Below are 22,518 nucleotides of genomic sequence, written 5' to 3'. Positions count from 1 at the left end.
TCCTGTCATGAAGTGAACTTAATTATTGGTTTATGGCATTATTTAAAACTCATTTTTATCTATATGTAGAACAGTGTCGTTGCATTTAAGTGAGGGGAGTGGTGGATTCAAGACTTTTAACATAATAGTTGTGGAATCCTGAGAGTATACAAATAGCGATAATTGCGTTCCATTGCCCTTACTGGCGTGCGTTCCACCGTCATGCACCGACTTCCTGTATGTCGTGCATGGTGTGCGCTCCTAACAACGGTGTCACCTAGCAACCAAGTGTTGCCATGACAACCTATGGCGTGCGTTCCGCTACACCGTCAGTGCCTTCTGCACCGCCGCACAACGCCGAGGTCGTCACGCCTTCATGGCGCGGCTCCCTCACGTTGATGTCCCTTAGCAACCTAATGTTGCCATGACGCGCATCCGCCTTCCGGCGCGTCATGCGTGTCAAGGTGTTGTAACTTCCTGAATATGCGTTCCAGACAGGAGTTTACTGGACATCGCGGTGACTGATCAATTTAATAAACAGTGGACGGCATTATTATATTTTAAATAGAACATTAAATCATATGAACTAATTGCTGGAGGTTCCCTACATCTATTTAATAGGATTGGGTTCAAAAACCGTGGTGATATTTAAATACGTATCCAACTGTATTAATTTACACACTCATTTATTTTGAAACTACTCAATGGTTGGATATACCTATTATTAAACATATACCTGCACACATTTATTTTAAACCTACTTAATAATTGGATTTATTTATTATTAAACATATAGTGATGCTGAACAAAAACTATTAATTATTAATTATTAAAAAAGTGCCATACGTTATGTGTGGAGTTTTTTAGATATTAAATAAGTAATAACGGAGGCAGTGGGCAACCCCTGTATTAAAACGCCTCCCATTTATTAACATAAATGCTTTGTGTGACCAACCCAAATGCCTATAAATACCTGGTGGAGGTGACTTATAATCTAAACCTTACACATAATGTGATTATTAGAAACTTTTAACGTTGCAGGGATCCCATCATAAGCGATTTCATTCAATAATACTCGTTAATAGTGAAATAATTCATTAATCTTATGTAATCCAATCATAAAGTAGTTATAATTAATGATACTCGTTATTAATAAAATAATTCTTAATTTTATATAGTCTTATGTAATTTTATACACTAATCTCATTGAACCAACAACTATCTAGGAACATTTAGTTGGACCCAAGGGGAAGTCACAGGCATATTTAATGATTAATGATTAAAAAGAGAGTACCTAGCATATCATTTCATGATTCTTTATTTACAACTCCATACGGTATACAACTAGTACAAAGATATACATTAGGAAAAACCCAATATAAGGGCTCGGCTTATACTGACAGGGTCCTTAATCAGTAATAATTTCATTTAGCTAATGTAAATAGGCCTATAGTCGTCTATTTAACCAACCCTTTTAAACCATATTTCACTTAATTCTTTATTAATTCCCAAAAGCTAATGACAAAACACAAATAGGACAGAAAAAATGGAGTAGATGACAAACCCGGACTACAAGTAAGGGCTCCTGCTGATACAGTACTGTATCTATAGCTATAGAAACGAGACAATGTCTATGCCCTCATTATGGCCAGTGGGGAACTGGGTGTTCAAAGTGTAAATCCAAAAAGTCTCACGTTTGGAAAGTGTGAGTTCTCGGCTACTGCCTCTCGTATCCACTGGAATAAACTCCAACACAGTGAAAGAAAAATTCTCCCTACTAATTACAGAATTATGTTTTTCTCCGTAGTGTCTCGCCAGGCTATGGGTGGTTATTCTGTTCTTTATATTCCTCATATGTTCTTGTATTCTAATCTTAGTAGCTCTTTTAGTCTTTCCAATGTACGACATCTTGCAACTGCAAGTGATCCTGTATACTACAAATTCCGTATTACAATTGACCAGGTGATGCAACTTATACATTCGTCCTGTGTCCAATCTGTGTACAAAGGGTTTACGTTCCATATGTTTACAACATATGCACCTTGAGCAGGGAAAACAACCCTTTGTAGGAATAAGCGAGTCAACCCGTGAGTTTGAAATCTCTGACCCGACAATTCTACTTGGGGCTATTTTACTTTTCAGATTTGGGGCTCTTCGGAAAACTATTTCGGGTTTTCTAGGTAAACTGGGGCCCAAAACTGGATCCTTTAATAGGATGCCCCAATGTCGATCCATAATTTTTCTAATGGTTTGATTCTCACGATTAAATTGCGTGACGAATGGCCGAGATGGTGGTTTCTTATTTTCCTGCTCCCTGATGCGAGGTTGTAGCATCTGTCTTCTGTCTCTTATTGATGCTCTATTCATGGCCTCATTGATCAAATCCTGGGTGTATCCTCTTTCTAAAAATCGTTTCTGTAACATCGTTGCTTGTTCCCAATAATCGTTAATGCTACTGCAGTTACGTCTCAAACGCACAAATTGTGCAAATGGTACCCCTCTCTTCCATGTGGGGTGATGGCAACTAGACTGTGGTATATAGCTGTTAGCGTCCACTTCTTTGAAATGGGTTTTGGTTTTAACCACTTCTCCTGATTGACCCATTAGAATCGACATTGGGGCATCCTATTAAAGGATCCAGTTTTGGGCCCCAGTTTACCTAGAAAACCCGAAATAGTTTTCCGAAGAGCCCCAAATCTGAAAAGTAAAATAGCCCCAAGTAGAATTGTCGGGTCAGAGATTTCAAACTCACGGGTTGACTCGCTTATTCCTACAAAGGGTTGTTTTCCCTGCTCAAGGTGCATATGTTGTAAACATATGGAACGTAAACCCTTTGTACACAGATTGGACACAGGACGAATGTATAAGTTGCATCACCTGGTCAATTGTAATACGGAATTTGTAGTATACAGGATCACTTGCAGTTGCAAGATGTCGTACATTGGAAAGACTAAAAGAGCTACTAAGATTAGAATACAAGAACATATGAGGAATATAAAGAACAGAATAACCACCCATAGCCTGGCGAGACACTACGGAGAAAAACATAATTCTGTAATTAGTAGGGAGAATTTTTCTTTCACTGTGTTGGAGTTTATTCCAGTGGATACGAGAGGCAGTAGCCGAGAACTCACACTTTCCAAACGTGAGACTTTTTGGATTTACACTTTGAACACCCAGTTCCCCACTGGCCATAATGAGGGCATAGACATTGTCTCGTTTCTATAGCTATAGATACAGTACTGTATCAGCAGGAGCCCTTACTTGTAGTCCGGGTTTGTCATCTACTCCATTTTTTCTGTCCTATTTGTGTTTTGTCATTAGCTTTTGGGAATTAATAAAGAATTAAGTGAAATATGGTTTAAAAGGGTTGGTTAAATAGACGACTATAGGCCTATTTACATTAGCTAAATGAAATTATTACTGATTAAGGACCCTGTCAGTATAAGCCGAGCCCTTATATTGGGTTTTTCCTAATGTATATCTTTGTACTAGTTGTATACCGTATGGAGTTGTAAATAAAGAATCATGAAATGATATGCTAGGTACTCTCTTTTTAATCATTAATCATTAAATATGCCTGTGACTTCCCCTTGGGTCCAACTAAATGTTCCTAGATAGTTGTTGGTTCAATGAGATTAGTGTATAAAATTACATAAGACTATATAAAATTAAGAATTATTTTATTAATAACGAGTATCATTAATTATAACTACTTTATGATTGGATTACATAAGATTAATGAATTATTTCACTATTAACGAGTATTATTGAATGAAATCGCTTATGATGGGATCCCTGCAACGTTAAAAGTTTCTAATAATCACATTATGTGTAAGGTTTAGATTATAAGTCACCTCCACCAGGTATTTATAGGCATTTGGGTTGGTCACACAAAGCATTTATGTTAATAAATGGGAGGCGTTTTAATACAGGGGTTGCCCACTGCCTCCGTTATTACTTATTTAATATCTAAAAAACTCCACACATAACGTATGGCACTTTTTTAATAATTAATAATTAATAGTTTTTGTTCAGCATCACTATATGTTTAATAATAAATAAATCCAATTATTAAGTAGGTTTAAAATAAATGTGTGCAGGTATATGTTTAATAATAGGTATATCCAACCATTGAGTAGTTTCAAAATAAATGAGTGTGTAAATTAATACAGTTGGATACGTATTTAAATATCACCACGGTTTTTGAACCCAATCCTATTAAATAGATGTAGGGAACCTCCAGCAATTAGTTCATATGATTTAATGTTCTATTTAAAATATAATAATGCCGTCCACTGTTTATTAAATTGATCAGTCACCGCGATGTCCAGTAAACTCCTGTCTGGAACGCATATTCAGGAAGTTACAACACCTTGACACGCATGACGCGCCGGAAGGCGGATGCGCGTCATGGCAACATTAGGTTGCTAAGGGACATCAACGTGAGGGAGCCGCGCCATGAAGGCGTGACGACCTCGGCGTTGTGCGGCGGTGCAGAAGGCACTGACGGTGTAGCGGAACGCACGCCATAGGTTGTCATGGCAACACTTGGTTGCTAGGTGACACCGTTGTTAGGAGCGCACACCATGCACGACATACAGGAAGTCGGTGCATGACGGTGGAACGCACGCCAGTAAGGGCAATGGAACGCAATTATCGCTATTTGTATACTCTCAGGATTCCACAACTATTATGTTAAAAGTCTTGAATCCACCACTCCCCTCACTTAAATGCAACGACACTGTTCTACATATAGATAAAAATGAGTTTTAAATAATGCCATAAACCAATAATTAAGTTCACTTCATGACAGGAAATGAGGTCACATTTAGTGGGTTTAAAAACCCAGTGGAATCAGTCCCAAATTACTGCAGCAGCTAGAAGCCTCGCTAACACTGTAGAGGTAAGCACATGGATTTCATGGTTCTTTATGTTTTATTTTTGGTGTGTAATTATAAATGTTGGAGTTAATCCAGGTGTTAAAATTACTGGTAATAACATGAGGGGACAAATCCTATCTTTGTAAATATGTGAAATTGATAACTATCTTTGTAAATATGTGAAATTGATAACTAAGGGCGATATAAAGTTTTTAAAAAATTGTTCCAACTTGATCAATAGCCTCTAAAACCTCTATATAATCAATGGTTTAATATTTATAGAAGTGACAGTTTATCTATACTGATACATCGAAGTATGGTTAGGGATTTAGGGAGTTTTTATCCCCTAGTCCCATTAAGCCACTTAATATGGATATGAGGAAACTGTGCTAAAAACGTTGGCCTTTCTTGGGGCTTGCATGGTTAACATAGATTTTGAAAATAATGAATAATAATTTTTTGATATCAATTTTCTCGTCATTATGAGTTAATTATGGCGGACCCGATTTATATATTGGATCTTATATTCGTATAATCTGTTCCAATATAGGCACAATAACAGTTTTCTGTCCACTACCCAGTGGGAAGCTGCTCTAAGAGCTGTTCTTATCACTACTGGTATGTATGAATTAACATCATGGGCCATTTGAGACATGTATTGTATCCTTGCAGCAATAGATATCTGGTATGTCATTATAGGTTCCACCATTGTTGTTATTAGAAATCTCCTCAACAAGTGGTAACCATTTAACAAACATTAAATGAGTCACATTGAATTTACGACTCAAGAGGTATGTATTGTTATAACATACCTATATAACCTAGGAACCATATGGTAGTATCATATATAAATATTGTTATGTCGGCTAGAACATCCCAAGCCTACAAAATAGGACAACGATTAGCCCTTATATAAGGATCTATTAATTTCATACAATTCCATACAGCATCATTATAAATAATAGTACCATCTATTTAATGGGTAGAATTAAATCTTGCAGATGCTTAATTATATTTTCCTTAATTTAATGGATTCCTTAGACTCCTCCTCTTCTATTAAATTTTCCTCCTTCAATATGTTACTGTACAAGTATAATTTATGTTATAATTTTCACAGATGTTTCATGTGATATAACCGAGTTCGATATCACTTTTAAAGGTTTTTACCTGCCTATTGAAGACACATTAAGGTTACTTGTCCATACTGTGATTCTGTGGTATGTATGCATTCTAATTAGATTAGATATGAATTTATTACCTATTGAGAATATCCATTGATGTAATGCTTATATATATCTTCTATCTAGATTGTAAATACAATACCCCTGATGAAGTCTGTAGGACGAAACGCGTTGGGTTAAGACAGCGATTTTGTCATTTCTTCAAGGAAGATATTGTATATATTCGCATGAAAGTGAATTGAATTGTTACTAACATCATTTATGTATGGAATACCGATTGTTATTTCGGATTTAATGTGATGCAGTTTATATCTCATTGTGTTTTATTTAAAAATAAATGAGTCGATTTTTTATGACTATTTTATTATATGTGATAAATTTGTTTGACATACCGAGTAGAATCACTAGCTCCCTGGGGAAACACTTTCTCTTCTATTCATATTCTTTATACCTCAGCTAACAGGGGGTATTTTCCCTAAGGTGTAGCTCCATAAAATTCCAGCGCGAGACAGGTCTTATATTTTTTCTCCATATATATATATATATATACACACACACACACAATGTTTTTCTTCCCCCCTTTTTTTAAAGGTGGGGACCAAACTCCAACTTGCCTCTGAGCGACTGGGTTGCGACTCTGGTTACCAAACTTTTTTAAATCGCGGCACACACAGTATCATAATTTTTACAGTGCAGCCCTAGGCCAAAAGTTTCTTAGTGAGAAATTCAGAAAAAATATAAAATTATGTAAACTGTTATATTTCAACCATAGGTTCAGCAAAGGACATGATTTGCTTTGATTTGTCAATATATTGTATGACTGGAGGACCCAAACACTGATTTTGTGTATTACATTAACCATAAATCATTTTAATTGATCCTGTACAACCAACCTATGGCACCACTGTAAGTTCTCCTGATCAGAGGTGCACTACCATTGGTGCAGCAGGTGAATTGCACCATGACCCTGAGAACTAAGGGGACCACTGCTGCCCAGACCAACAATGAGTTATTACCTGGTCCCCCTCAACCCCCTCCAGACCATTTTGAGCAATGTTGGTTGAATCAGTGCAGAGAACAGGAGGACTCCACTTTCTGAGGGAACTGCCCATTTCCTTAGGTAGGCATGGCTGACCTTGTGTGTGCTGGACTGATGAGTGCTGATGAGCATAGCCACTCACTGCCTCTAATTAACAGACAGATGTAAATTTTTTCTGAGTCACCACTGTCTGTGAATGAAAGGAAGCCACAACTGGTGTAACTGGCATTTTCAGAGTCTGCCTGACTGAGTGACAAACTGAGGAAAGCACAAGGGACGAAGGACCCCTGTCACAGACAGAGCAGAGGCCACTGTGAGGCCACTGTGCCCCACCAAGGTACATGTCCCCTGTTCTCTCAACTATGCAGGAAATTGTGCTTGTACCCATCACCCACTGTCTCTCACTGTCACCCACTGTTTCTACCTTTCACTCACTGCCTCCCCCATCACCCACTGCCTCCTCCTGTCTTCCACAGTCACTCTCTGTCTTCCCCTGTCTACTGCTGTCACCTACTGCATCACCCTGCATTCCACTGTCACCCACTGCCTCTCCCTGCATTCCTCTGTCACCTTCTCCATTCCGTTGTCACCCTCTTGTTCTCTATGTCAAGCTCTGCCTCCCCCTGCCTTAAACTGTCATCCTTTGCCTCTCCCTGTCACCCACTGCCATGTGGCATGTTGTGAACTTGGGTTAGGGTGGAGGAGGGGGCACAAATTATATTTTTGCACCTGGACCCTCCACTTACAAGTTCTGCTATTGGCCCCAAGGCACCCCAGGGTGCCATGGTAGCCAGTTTACTAAATGGCATTTTTACAGCTCCCTAAATGGCATTTTGGAACCTGGCTATGATACTGTAAGCACGCCTTTTAAATCTGTATGTCAAATTGATGATGCCTATTCATTTAATAGTACAGTACTAAAGCATTGTAAACAGAAATCTTAAAAACTTTCAGTTTTGAACTTATAAATGGAGATGCTTAAAATCCAATTGAATATTTAATGAACTGTACTAATTTTGGGCCTGAGTCAACTTATATAAACCCAAATCAAACTTGTACTTAATATTTTTGAGTGGTGGTTGCAGTTCGGAATAGTATTGCTCACATTCTAATCACCATGTCTGTTCAAGATTCACTGTTTTATAATCCCAATATGACTTTCTGCTCGTGAAAAAAAAAAATTCTGATTGCAATTATTGAAATAATGTTTCAAATAATTACACAGATTATTTTTACTTATTATTGTGATCTGTTCTACATTTGCATTTTAAAGTTTGCAGTTACGCCACTTGCCAAAAAAAACTTTTAAAAAGTATTAATTTATTCTTATTTGATTTCAATCCAGTTCGCACATATGCTTACTGTCTCAATCATGTGAAAATAACTCAATGAACCAGACTGAACATATTAACACCAGTTTGAATTTCTCATCTTTTTAATGTATTTAAATTTTGAGAAATTACACAGAATTTAAATTTTTTTGTATTGATTCATCAAAGTTGTTCAAGAATAAATCCCTGAACAGCATCCCTGTTTGTAAATATGCACATCCTATATTAGTTCATACTACCAGAATTCAAGCTCCTAAATAAATAAACATTGGGTACAGTATGTGTAACGTGAATGCTTAGCATCAAAACAAACCTACAATATAACAGATGTTTTTTCGTTTTTTAATTCCTCAGAGAAGATTATATTATTATGCATTACAAAGCATACCAGACTCCTATGATACTAGTAAGTCAATTTCATTCAAACCCTTTTCCGACTATATGTAACATCATTGACATCTCCATATTCTTATTGCATTTTAAGCTATTGGTTGAAAAATAGATAATAAGAATTTGCCTTTTTTATTTTTGTTCATGAAACTTATAATGTATTGGGTTTATCACTAACTCTGATGAGTAACTCCTTGAATGTGAATCCATTATTTCTGATAAACAAACTAGTAAAACAAAGTTATTTATAATGTTATTGGCTTAATAAAATGTTATTTTTAAAAGTATAAAACAACTTTAAAAAAAAAAAATAAGTTGTAGCATTTTATGAAATAATTTTTTAATAGTGAAATTCATGTATTTTTGGCATTCTTGGGTATGTCATGCCTAATTTAAGGGCCCATTCTTATATATATCTATATATCTATCTATATCTATATCTATACAGATGGGTCCACGTTTATCTTGACCTTTAATAGGATTAACTGAGACTGGCCAGTCGGACTTAATCCCCTGCTATAATGTCTTAATCCCCTGCTGTATTGTTCTCTGTATTGTATTGCAGCTGAGAACAATAGATGAAGGGTTTATGCTAATAAATCATGTTGAGCCTAGGTGCAGAAAACTAGTCAAGATAACCGTGGACCCATCTGTATCTATATCTATATCTATATCTATAGATAGATAGAGTTTTGAAAAAATTAAGTACAAATTAAATTAATTAAAAGCAATTTTAATGACAGCAGAACATGTATATGAATCCAATAGAACATAATAATAAACAAACGCTAATATGATTTTGCATGGAAGCTGCTGCTGTGCAATGCCAGGATTTAAGTAGCAGAATCAATAAATGAAGACTCCTACATTCCTTTTTGCAGAGCCTTACCTAGACTTTTTGGTGCCCTGTGCCAGAGTGCCAGACAAGCATTAGCACGCCCAACACCCCCAACGATTTTTTTTCCCAATGGGAACATGATCTTGTGGGGAGGGGGCATGACAAGATTGATCCCAGAGAAAGCCCATGCTATGATGCCCCTTATAATACTCATACATTTATAGACCACTACAAGAAAATGGATTTGGACACAATTCTCTATACCACATTCATGCACTTAACTTGAGAGCTCTTTGTTATTCAGTTACAATACCCTTTATTAAATAACACATTTCAATATACTGCCATACCCAGGATTCCTATAACCTGTTGAATTCTAATCAAATACCCTACTCATTTAGCTATTTGGTCCTGCATAAAAACTATGAACACTATTTAAATCTACCGGTACTTTGTAAAAAAAAAAAACAGCATTGCAATTGAGCAGATTTATGTAGTGTGCAGCCACACATCCAATCCCTTCCAGCCACACACTACAAACTGAAGATCTGCTCAGCCGCAATGCTGATAATTTTTTCACAAAGTACAAGGTAAGTTTCAAATGGAATTTTCTAGTTTAGAATTATATATCTTTCTGTGTAAGGGCAGATAGCTTAATGAATAGATTGTCTGACTGCAATGCCACAGACAATGGGTTTGAATCACGGGTATGTCATCATCTTCAAATGTAATAAAGGACAGTGTGACTGAATAACAAAGAAATCTCAGGTTGAGTTCATGAATGTTGTTTAGGTATTAGCAACAGGAGCCAGGAGAGGGCAGGAGATGCTGGGCTTCAAAAAGGGGGGGGGGGGGAATTGCAAGTGAAAGTAATTAAAACAGATAATTGACAAGTGCTGCCAACAGCGCACCCTAGCCTGCAGCACTATGTGCGGTGCCCCCTCCGCACACACCTAGTTATGGCCCTGCCTTTTTGGTACAGTTTTGTCACATGCAGAAGTGTAACTAGGTACCATGGTACCCGGAACCAAGGAATGTTTCAGCACCTCCTCCCCTGTACTGAATTGGGTGTATGTTACATTTGAAAAGAAAAATATTTTAAAAATCCTATATTGGTGATAGGGACAGTTCTAGACCTTGTGAAGCCCCAGGCAAAAGTTTCCTGTCACACCTGAAGTCCGACTCTGACCAGTGGAGATCTCAGGCGTAAGTGCAGACTGGAATGTGAATCTGGGAGCTTTGATAAATAACCAGGATATGGTAAACTTGAGCGTAGGCCCGAAAGCATGACCAGAATGGAGGAGAATATACAATAAAAGGAGTCTTTTATTCAGCACGCAAGATGGTACAGATAGCGGCAGATGGTATTAGACTCAATGATCGGTATCACAGATAATGCAGTAACATTGGCACAGGAACCAGGTAATGCAGAAGCGTATGTAAAATCGAAGGCAAGATGTAATATGAGATGCAGTGTGAACCACTGATGAAGTCCCAATATAATGAGCACACGATAGCAGACACAGTTGCAGTGTAAACCACTGATGAAGTCCCAATATACTGAGCACACAATAGAAGACACAGTTGCAGTGTAAACCACCGATGGAGTCAATATAAAGGAAAACACAATGTTACTGACCACTGGAGAAAGGATACCGAAGGTACTTGATATTGATGGCAGGGTACCAATGTAGTTAGAGATCGATGGCGAAACACCTATGGAGCAAGAGATCGATGGCGGAACACTGATGGAGCTGGAGATCTATGGCGTAACACCGATGGAGCTTGAGATCGATGGCGGAACACCGATGGAGCTGGATATCAATGGCGGAACACCGATGGAGCTGGAGATCGATGGTGGAACACCGGTGGAGCTGGAGATCGATGGCGGGACACCGATGGAGCTGAAGATCGATGGAGGAACACCGATGGAGCGGGGGATTAATGGCTGAACACCGATGGAGCTGGAGATTGATGGTGGAACACCGATGGTGATGAGTATCAATGGTGGAACACCGATAGAGCTGGAGATCAATGGCAGAACACCGATGGTGGTGAGTATCGATGGTGGAACACCGATGGTGATGAATATCGATGGTGGAACACTGATGGAGCTGGAGATCGATGGCAGAACACCAATAGAGCCAGGCAAAGTTACAAGCAGGATGGAACTCAGGTCTCAGGGCAGAATGGAATCTCCTGGAGCAAGGTAACCTGGAAGCAGCTGAGAGCAAACATCCATACAGGGTATGACAATCATAGCACTGGCGATCAGGCAGTCCTTACCCAGCATTCTTATAGGAGCCAGTGTGCAGGGATTGGCTGGGATGATCAGATGGTGTAGGGAAGCTCAGACAGTCACATAATTGGCTGTGCTGCAGTCAAGTGATCAGGACTTGTCACAGCAGTACTCAAGGTTTAGGCTCTGATGTGGATTGAGGCCTAGTAGGCCCAAACACTAGGAAGCTGACATTATGCTGAGAGAGCTATGCAGGAGCAGCATGTAAAGACTTTACTGCAAGCTGGGTGTGATGAACAGAGAGACTGGTTGCTTAACACTGGATCTTGGCAATTACACACACAGTGGAATTCCTGCTCAGGTGCTAACCGGCAAGTAATCAAGACTGCAGTTTGTATGAGAAGCAGATGCCTGTTTGCAGAATTAGCAGAGGTAAGTCACAGAACATGGGAAATACAGTCAGGATCGTTACATTTCCTTTGGGCACCCCCATGTTCAAAATAGGGACAGTGCATGTCAAAGGTGCACCCCAAAAATATAGGGGTGTGGCTTCACGGGAAAGGGGCTTGGCCACAGAATAGTACCAATTCAGATTACACCACATAGTATTGTCCATTATTCACATTACACCCCACACTATATTGTCCGTAATTCACTTTACACCACACAGTAGAGCCCCTTATACAAGTTACACAACACAGTAGAGCCACTTATACATGTTATGCCACAGTAGAGTGATTTATACATGTTACACCACACTAGAGCCGCTTATATACTTTACACCACAGTTGAGCCACTTTTACATGTTACACCACAGTAGAGCCATTTATACACATTATGCCACAGTATAGAAGCTTATACATGTTACTCTGCAGCTTCTAATGCCGAGAGAGGTGCTGCAGCAGCAACAGCCAGGGCAGATAGGGCGCTGCAACAGCCAGAGCAGAGAGGTGCTGCAGCAGCCAAGGCAGAAAGAGGAGCTGCAGCAGCCGGGGCGGATAGAGGTGCTGCAGCAGCCAGTGCAAAAAGAGGTGCTGCAGCAGCAGGGGGCAAAAAGTGATGTAGTTGAACAGAAGTAACCCTGCTGCACATGACATAGACAAGCTCACTACATTATTTCCTGGATATGGCAGTTTGGGATGTATGATACTGTGGTACATTTTCTGGTGATGTTGCCCATAGAAACCAATCAGATTATATCTATTATCTTCTAGAAGCAGCTAGATCAATGTTAAGTAGAATCTATTTGGTTGCTAAGGGCAATATCACCAGTTCTAAAAAACCTCCCACCTTAGTAAATGTACCCCATTGTCTATGGTAAGAAAACTTTCATATGCATATACTCTAAAAAAAAGTTTGGCATGTGTATAACTATGTTGTATTGTTAATATTTACAATAATTAAGTTTCAGCTCCAAAAAAGTAACTGAAATTAGTTTTCCTTTTCCAGACCAGCAGCTGTACATCTACTAGGGATGAAAGGTTCAGTTCAATCCATGTTGAGCCATAATCAAGTCATATATATACAGTATATTAGCAAAAACTTACAAAGTGTTCTTTCTAGAAATAAAAGTACAGTAGGTAACCATTGAAGGGGAAACAAGAGACAGATGTAGGGGTTGTAGGTAAGTTATCAACTGTAATGGTTACTTATATTTAAAAATAGTCATTTTGTTCTTAATTCACACAATTAAAACATATGCAGTCTGTCTGGTCACCTTCTGGGATGACCATCCAACCTCATCATCAGCAGCAGCATGCCTAGCGCTCAAGGATTATTCTGAGGAACCCTGGAATGGGGACGAGTCACATAGTCTTAACAAATTGGATGCAGGACTACCTCTAATGATTACTGAGGATATTGGGGATGAAGGTGTTGGGGGTGGAGATTGCAGGTGTTGGGATCTAGTTGAAAGAAGAGAGCTAGCTGATGCTGAACAGCTTGTTGTTAATCTACAGTATTAGCACCAGTTTCTGATGTTATCAAAAACTTGTCATGAGTTTGCTGCAAATTACGTAACAGGGTGAAAGTTCATAGATGTTTAACATCTCTAACTCTACTTACTGTGGTTCCACAAAAGCTACAGGTGGTTTGACAAATGTTTTCAGGATTTAGTTAAAACTTAAAAATAATTCCACACATATGAGGTGGATTTGTTGGTCCTATGTTCAGGCATGACAATGGCCATCTTCTTATAATGGCCAGGAGCTGCTTCCACTGGTGCCTGACACAAAGAACATCAACAACATCCACATTAGTGCAAGCTACACAATTATTCCCTGCATCATCTTGTAATTCCCCATCCTCAATTTCTATGTCATCAACTATACTTCTGCTGCTTATCCCCACATTTGCAGAGGGAGCAGAAATGGTGGAAGGTGGTTTCTCTGTGAGTACAGTGCCAGAAAGGTTATGCTCTTATAGAGCACTCAAGGTCACACTTAGACTCTTCTCAGGGATTTGTGACATTTCTGTTACTGAATGCACAGTTTGTTCTACTGCCATAGTGGTTTTCAGTTTTTTCCCCCTCTGCTAGACTCTGGGTGAAAAGGTCTTGCATCGTCATGAGAGGCAGAAGAAGATGCATCACTGACAGTTGCAGAACCACCGCTCAGAAATAAAGCCTTTTCTTGCCACTGAGTGAGGTGAATGGCATGTTGGCAATTTTGTGTTTTTCTTCACCAAACCTTCCCTTTGTAAGAGGTGTCTTTTTCTTTAACACTGTATATTACTAGGTTTTTGATTTTAGATGCCCTGACCCGCTATGCCATGAGCATTGGCTTTAGTAGATAACATTGCTGGACTAGCTTCGTCATCATGCAGCTGCTTCACTAGTATTTGGTTGCTCTTCTCTAAACTGATAGTTATCCATTTGCAAGTCACAGATCACTGCATGGATTGCAGGGCTTATACTGTAGATACATGTGAACAAAGTGCACTTGAGTAAAGCGCACTAACAAGTCTAACCGGTTCAAACTGCATGGATCACAGGGCTTATAGATGCACATGAACAAATCACACTTGGGTAAAGCGCACTAACCTATACAATTCACAGCAGAATACAGCACAGCTTTCAGCAGCGTTCCCTCTATACACAGTCACATTATACAGCACAGCCACTTGTGAGTCCGGAGTCTCAGTACAGCTACTACAGCTTTCAGCAACATGCGGTGTGCCCCCTACAGAGTCATAGCACAGCCACTTGTGAGCCCGGTGTCCTACTCAATAATTTCAGCTACAACATTGCTGTGTGACCCTATAACACAGCCCACCAAGAACCTTTTGCAATCTGGTGACCATTATGCAATGATTAACACCTATCCTTGTGTATCAATGCCTATTAGAGTTAAGAAACGTGAAGGGAAAATTGTGGCAGACGAGCTGCACCCTGGCCGTGACCTGTTTGAAATGCTTCCATCAGGCAGGTGTTACAGGTCCATTCTCGCCAAGCAGAAAAAAAAAAAGTTTCTTTCCGCTAGCTGCTCATTTACTAATTTACTGTATGTCTAACATGTCTGGCGCAATGATCTGAGATGCAAAAGTGTTCTTGTAGTAATGTATGTCATGTGTGCATGAATGCTATTTTATGTATTATGTGACGTATTTGCCTTCTTTGTTGTTATTTGGTGAAGCATTGTACACCGCAAACAATTCCTAGTATAAGTGAGTATACCTGGCCAATAAAGTCGATTCTGATTTCCCTATAGATTGTAAGCTTGTGAGCAGGGCATTCCTACCTCTATGACTGTCTGCTATTATCCAGTTTTGTTTTATCATTGTAGTTTTCAATTGTAAAGTGCAACGGAATTTGCTGCGCTATATAAGAAACAGTTAATAAAAAATAATGATAATAAATAGACCCCCAAGTAATTTGTTTTTCTGTACAGAAGACAAAGAGCTATTTCTAAAGTACATTATGGAAGAGATTTTCATAGTTGAATTGATCAAGAATCTGTATTTTGCAAGCAGTCACATGGACAAAATATGGGCGTAAGTGTACAGTAAGTGACGTTTCCCTGGTGTAATTCTCATGCATCTGCTATCGCTGCTGACCTGCAGGCATTTTGTATTCTGTATGCCTCAGCATGCTGTATGGGTGTAAGTAAACTATCTTTAAGTGCAGCTTCCATTAAGTTTAAATTATACTCAATTTGTGACCAACTTTGTATCAGGCCCGCTATGTACAACAGGTATATATATTAAAGCAACAGGCATAAGACCAGTAGCTGACATTGGGCCTGACTCTGAGATTACACAAACCTGATAGATTGCATACAGTACTGTACATCTCTGATGGCTTTTGATCTGCTCATGCGCTGGTACTATGTTCTCAGGCACTAGAAATAGGGCCTAATTCATGCTTGCAAGGAATTGCACAGGCGCAAAGAAGCGACTGTGCAAGTACATGTAATTAAAATGCAAATGCAGCAGGAGGTATCTGTAGGAGATAGATGCTTCCTGCATGTATTTGCAAAATTTGTATCTGAGGACGCAGCCTCGGATCACCATCGCAACCATCATGACCATTGGTAGCGATTTGCAATGTTTTTTCGCGCCGGTCAGTGGCGTAAGCTGCAGCTTACGCTGGCTGACCATTGAATTTCGAACACCTGAATCCAGTAACGCGTACAAAATTGGAGGGGTGACACGCCCCTGTTTTGTAAAAAGGTTCCAGGTGCCGCCCCTACTTTGAACCCCAAACTTCATAGCATGTCTGTGGGCTCAGAGCCATTTCTTGTGTCGGTCGATGCATGTCGTTGCATGGGGGGCGCCCTCCGTGGCACTTTTCATGGCTCCTGATGCTCCCCCTCCTCCCTGTCATTACTACTCCACTCAGGGGGTGGAGTTTTGTGTAATGACGCGTTTGTGTAGTGACGTGACAATGAATATGCATCATTACGTGAAACTCCACCCCCAAGCGGAGTACTAATGATGGGGAAGAGGGGGAGCACCAGGACTCAGGAGCAACTGGCAGGCAGGAGGAGGAGGGAGATGATGACGGGCTGGCGGGCGCTGTAAAAACCCCTGACAATGAGGACTACACAGCCCTGGCAACAGGCATTACACAGCCCTGGTAACTGGCATTACACAGCCCTTGCAACTGGCATTACAAAGCCCTGGCAGCTGGCATTACACAGCCCTGGCAACTAGCATTACACAGCCCTAGCAATGATCATGACACCCATCCCAGAGCATGAAACCCCTGGCAACCAGCATGGACACCAGAGCAGTGTCGGACTGGGGTGTGTAGGGCCCACCGGGGGAATGCAGTGGTAGGGGCCATTGTTTAGGGGTGTGGCCAGTCCGCAGATGGAGTGTGACCTGCCACCTCATTGGTTTGACTAACCATTAGAAAGTGCAACGTCTGGGCCCCTTCATAAATATATACAAAAAATTAATCTGATGCATGCATGATAATGTACCAGATTAATAACAGATTAATAACAGCAATGCACTATAGAAAATACATAATAGTCCAGTATAAGGTAACGTATGTATAGTGTATAATCCATGTGCACAGTCTGGAACCTGATCCTTAGAGCTGGAGGTGGGCCCCCAGGCAGTGGGGCCCACCGGTAGTTTCCCCTGTACCCCTGTGGGCCAGTCCAAGCCTGCCTCAGAGCATGAAACCCCTGGCAACCAGCATGGAACACAGAGCATGAAACCCCTGGCAACCAGCATGACACCCAGCTCGTGAAACTCTTGGCAATGAGCAGGCAATTTAAAAGCGTTACTGTAGGGCATAATGTATCAAGGGCATTGCTGTGTGTTGCATAATATGGTGCAGGGGGCAATACTGTGTGGGGCTTAATATGGTGGAATTTTTTTTTTCCTGTGGTGGCCATGATCTGTTGGTGCAGGGTCAAAAACTGGGGTGTAAGGAAGTCTTTGCAGGCAAAATATGGAAATAACCTCACTTGAAATAGGGGTTGCTACGCGCTTAGTGTGAGTGGGTTCTCTCAGCAGCTGCAGAAAAATGGATAGTCAATCCAAACAACAAGTAATATATAGAAAACAAGCAGCGCTATGAAAAGGTATAAGCAGACAGGTGTAGATGATTTAAAAAAATGATCATCTACACCTGTCTGCTTATACCTCTTCATAGCAATGCTAGTTTTTGCAGGCAAGACCACGCCCATTTTAGCGAGGCCATGCCACCTTGCCAGGAGCATATGTGCCTTTGGCGTGTGAAAATTTGTATTGTTTATATCTAGGGGGGCACACTTTTTAAATGTCAGTGGGGGGGAGCACATTTTGAAATCTCGCACTGGGAGCCAAATTGGCTAGAAACAGCCCTGTGGGGGCAATATCTCAAGGCCTGTTCTGCACATTCGCAGAACGGGTCTTGCACCTGCGCAGACCCCACACCATCGGATTTGTACTGTATGTTAATCCATGGGGTTTATGTAGAAATCTAAATTAGGTCCAAAGTTTCATATCCTTTATAACCTAACACCTGGTTTTATTTACTTTTGGGAAATAAATTGACATTTTGCATTGTAAAATAGCAGTATTAGAAAACAAGAAAAAAGACAAGTGACACTTTCAGTTATTTGCTGTAACTCTTTCCAGGTAGTCTGCATCTTGTGACATACAATGTAATTCAAAACACAGTTAGAGTCAGCAAATTGCATTTGTAGTTTTTTAGTGGTCATGAAAAAAATGTATAAGAATTGTAAAAAAAAAATAACAATGTTTGTCAGATCCCAGCTGTGGGTTCTGTTGGCAAGAATGCATTAATCTAAACTGAACAAAGCAGTTAGAGAACTTTTAGAAATCTTATAGCGTACTTTAGTTTTTTTTGGTTAAGTGTTGAAAAGGAAAAATAAAAATCATAGAAAACAATGAATGGAAATTGCTTTTATTTTGCTTGCATCACAGTAAAAAAAAAAAGCTCAATGTTGCGGCACAAACATAACAAAGGTTAGCATGCTGGGTTTTTTATAAGGACATTGAATGATATTTGTTCTATAATTTCCAATATCACAGCAGTTTTATATGTCTTAATGGAAAATATTCATTAGTTCTTTAAAACAGTTTTGCTCAACACAATTGCTTCTTAAAAGAAATTCGTGTATTCTAAGTCCAATTGCAAAAAGCTTTGTAGGTGGTTATTTAAAATCAATTTTCTTATATAGCCCAGACCAGACTGGTGCAAATTGCCTCAAATGTAATGTACTGAAAGCTGAAAAGCTTATACAAGTAGCTAAACTTTCCCGTTGTGCATTTGCTTTCCTATTTCACAATCCATTTTCCTATCTCATTGTTTAGTTATCATAATTGTCTTCTTCATAGTTTTGTAAGGATGTCATACTTCTGCCATATTGTCACATTTTATTATATCATTACTAATATAGCTAGAATTCAGCATTTTCTGAAAATAATTATTCATGCACTCTTCCTCGTCTTGACTGCTCTATCCTCCCGCTCACAGGTTATAGCCATCCAGATTGGTTAAAGCACTAAAATAAAAACAGATGTGCTTTTTGTCTGTCTGATCCACTACTCTGTTTTCTGCTATTAAAAAATGATTTTCAATACCATGGAAATGCTTAAAAAACTGCTTATTTTCCTAGTTAGGATATACTTATTAGTGTTCTTGAGTTTGTGCATAAATTTACAGATGAGATTTTGTTTTTTTTATGGGTTGGGATATTATAATAAGCAGCATGTTCCGGATGATAGGTCGACTTTCAATAGGTCGACCCCATATTATTGGCATGTATTAGGTCAACAGGTAGAAAAGGTCGACATGGTCAAAAGGGCAACAGATAGAAGGTAGACAGTGCTAATGGTCGACAGGTACAAAAGGTCATCGAGTTCAAATGGTCATGATGACAATGGTCAACACACATATAGTCAACACAAATTATTTTAAAAATAATTTTTCAACTTTTTCATCATTTACCATCACGTGGACTAGGATTGGGAATAGTAGCCCGAAGCGTGGCGAGCTAAGTGGTACACTAATTGGGGTCACATGTACTTTAACATAGAAAATGACACCTAAAAAACAAAAATCAAAACCGTGTCAGCATTTTCTGTGTTACCATTTGTATGTCGACCTTTTGTACCTGTCAACCTTTTCGAATGTCTACCATTTACATGTTGACCTAATGACCCTATTGATATTTTTAACCCTGTCAAAATATTGCGTGTTGACCAAATGGGGTCAACCTACTGCCTGACGACCTAATTCTGCTCAACCTAATGATCCATATCCTGTGCAGCGGGGTCCAGAAACTGATCTTTTCACATCACCTTTAGTGGAGTTACCAATGTAGTGGGAGTCTGCAGAGGTACATTACTCACACATTATTCACACATTACTTTCAGTGCCCTGTTTACTCACTGAATTAAGATATTGGTACTATTGCTGAAGTGTATGTGAAAATGGATATACAGTGACAGAAACACCCCCCCCCCCCAAAAAAAAAAAAGAGAAAATAAAATAAATTTCTATATACTTTATATAAAACACGTAGCACACAAAAATATCTTTGGGATATATAATCAAGCATATTGACAAATGTAGTCATAGATTTTGTTTAAATATAATTTCTTCTGATTCAGATAAGGCACAGTGCATGTGAACAGGGCCATCTAGCGCAGGGACGGGCCTGGGCACTGGTAATGTGGTCAATCTAGGGGTCCTGACCATGCCTCCTCCCCTCAAAAAGTTTCTAAAATGCTAGCACAGTTCCAGCTCAAGGGGGGAAGGGGACAATTAGAGCAACCACTTTCCCCGCCTGCATATCATGTAGGTAGAGAGGAGACTGGCTTCTTGGACACTCCACAGAAGTACTTGCGGAGTTCCTACTCTCTGTGCCACTGCATGTGTATACAAATAAACAGTGCACAGAATTCCATTCCTTGTTCTGAAGTTTAGTCACTGGCAGAATTTTACTTCAATAGGGACAGTAACAGGTTTTCTCACTTAGGCAAAGATGAGTGATGGCATGTCAGGCCAACAGTGGGCTACAGTATATAGAATAGTCTGTATGCATGTATATGCATTATTCCACATGTATCTTTCCACCCTAGTATAGGGTAGGTGCAAGTGCTCACCGATGATGATGATGATGATGATGATGATTAGTAGCAAAACTTGGGTGAAGGCAATGTTTTCAGAAAATTTTTAGAAAAGGTTAGATGATCCCAACCATGAGGTTTACTATCCTTCCCCCCACCCTCCAAAAGCAGTTGTATGACATAGTACTGTACATACATAATATTAATGTTGCATTACTCTATTTGCAAACAATATAACGTAATAAAGAGTTTATTTACTGTCAGATGTTTTCACTCCACTCCAAATCCTAAATCAGTTGTAAATTAAGCTAGCAACACCTGTTAGCTATAGGTACTGTAGAGCTGGGTGTAGTTACTGTATGTCTAATCTACAGGGGTGTGGTATGGAAGGTCGACAGTAACTAGGTTGACAATGTCTAGGTCGACCACTATTGGTCGACAGTAACTAGGTGCACTGCGTCCCCTAGCATGGCGCTACCGCTTCGCTCGGCACAGATTACCGTTCCAATCGTAGTCCACGTGGTTCGTTAAGTATGAAAAGGTTCAAAAAAAGAAAAAAATTGTGAAAAACTCATGTCGACCTTTTGACCTGTCGACCTAGAACATGTCGACCTAAAGACCCAGTCGACCTAGACACCCTGTCGACCTAGTTACTGTCGACCAATGGTGGTCAACCTAGACATTGTCGACCTAGTTACTGTTGACTTAGAGACCGGATCCCAATCTACAGTAGGGACGTGCACATAGTACAAATGCTAGTGTTTTACAGCTGGATGAATCTTCGCATGTAGGCAACTGATCATTTGCACTAAAATGTACTTTTTTGGTTTATCTTTTTTCCCATGTTTGTTTGAGGTACAAATGAATCCAACCCAAAACTGATGATACACAAAAAATTTTTTTATCACATTTATGAAAACACATTCCCTCTTTGCACTCTTTTCCACTTTCATCTATTGGCAAATCTTATAATGGCGAAATGTGGCAGCGATGTGTGATGGAGGTCAGTCCTCACAGCTAACAAACTTAACCAGGTAATAATTTATTAACTAGTAGAAGCAAGTGCAGGATAACACAGGGTTAATATGGTAAGCAGCAGGGATATCCAGTTGCAGCCAGGAGAATTATAAGGATTATGCTGGTACTTGTGGTGCACCTGTTTCTCTGTTATCTGGAGTCACTCAGGGCACCTTCTATACATGATGCTGTAAAAAGAAAGATGGAACCATGCATTTGCCATAGCTCATTCAGCAGGTTGGTGGTTACACCTCAGGCTGCTACAGGTCTTACTGCCCAGAGAATATAGAAGGAGAGATACTGTAGCACAGAAAGTGTTCTCTCCAAATCCTCTTCTAATCCCATGCATTTTTCAGTTGAGATTCAGCTACATTATTATATGTCAATTGACTTGAGAATTAATACCTTTCAGGGTAGCTGTAATAAGCGTCAAAGTCTTAGTTACTGTTATTCCATCAGGGTGTGGAGGAAGTCAATTAAAAAGTAACAATTTTGCAGGTGTATACAGTACATCAGTGGCGTGCAGTGAGGTCATTGGCTGGTGAGGCACTGCAGCCATAATGATCCGCAAAGTCCGGCAATGAACCT

The sequence above is a fragment of the Pseudophryne corroboree genome, chromosome 1 (assembly GCF_028390025.1).
Source record: "Pseudophryne corroboree isolate aPseCor3 chromosome 1, aPseCor3.hap2, whole genome shotgun sequence".
NCBI classification, from domain to species: Eukaryota; Metazoa; Chordata; class Amphibia; order Anura; family Myobatrachidae; genus Pseudophryne; species Pseudophryne corroboree.
Note: the sequence above shows the minus strand (reverse complement) of the source record.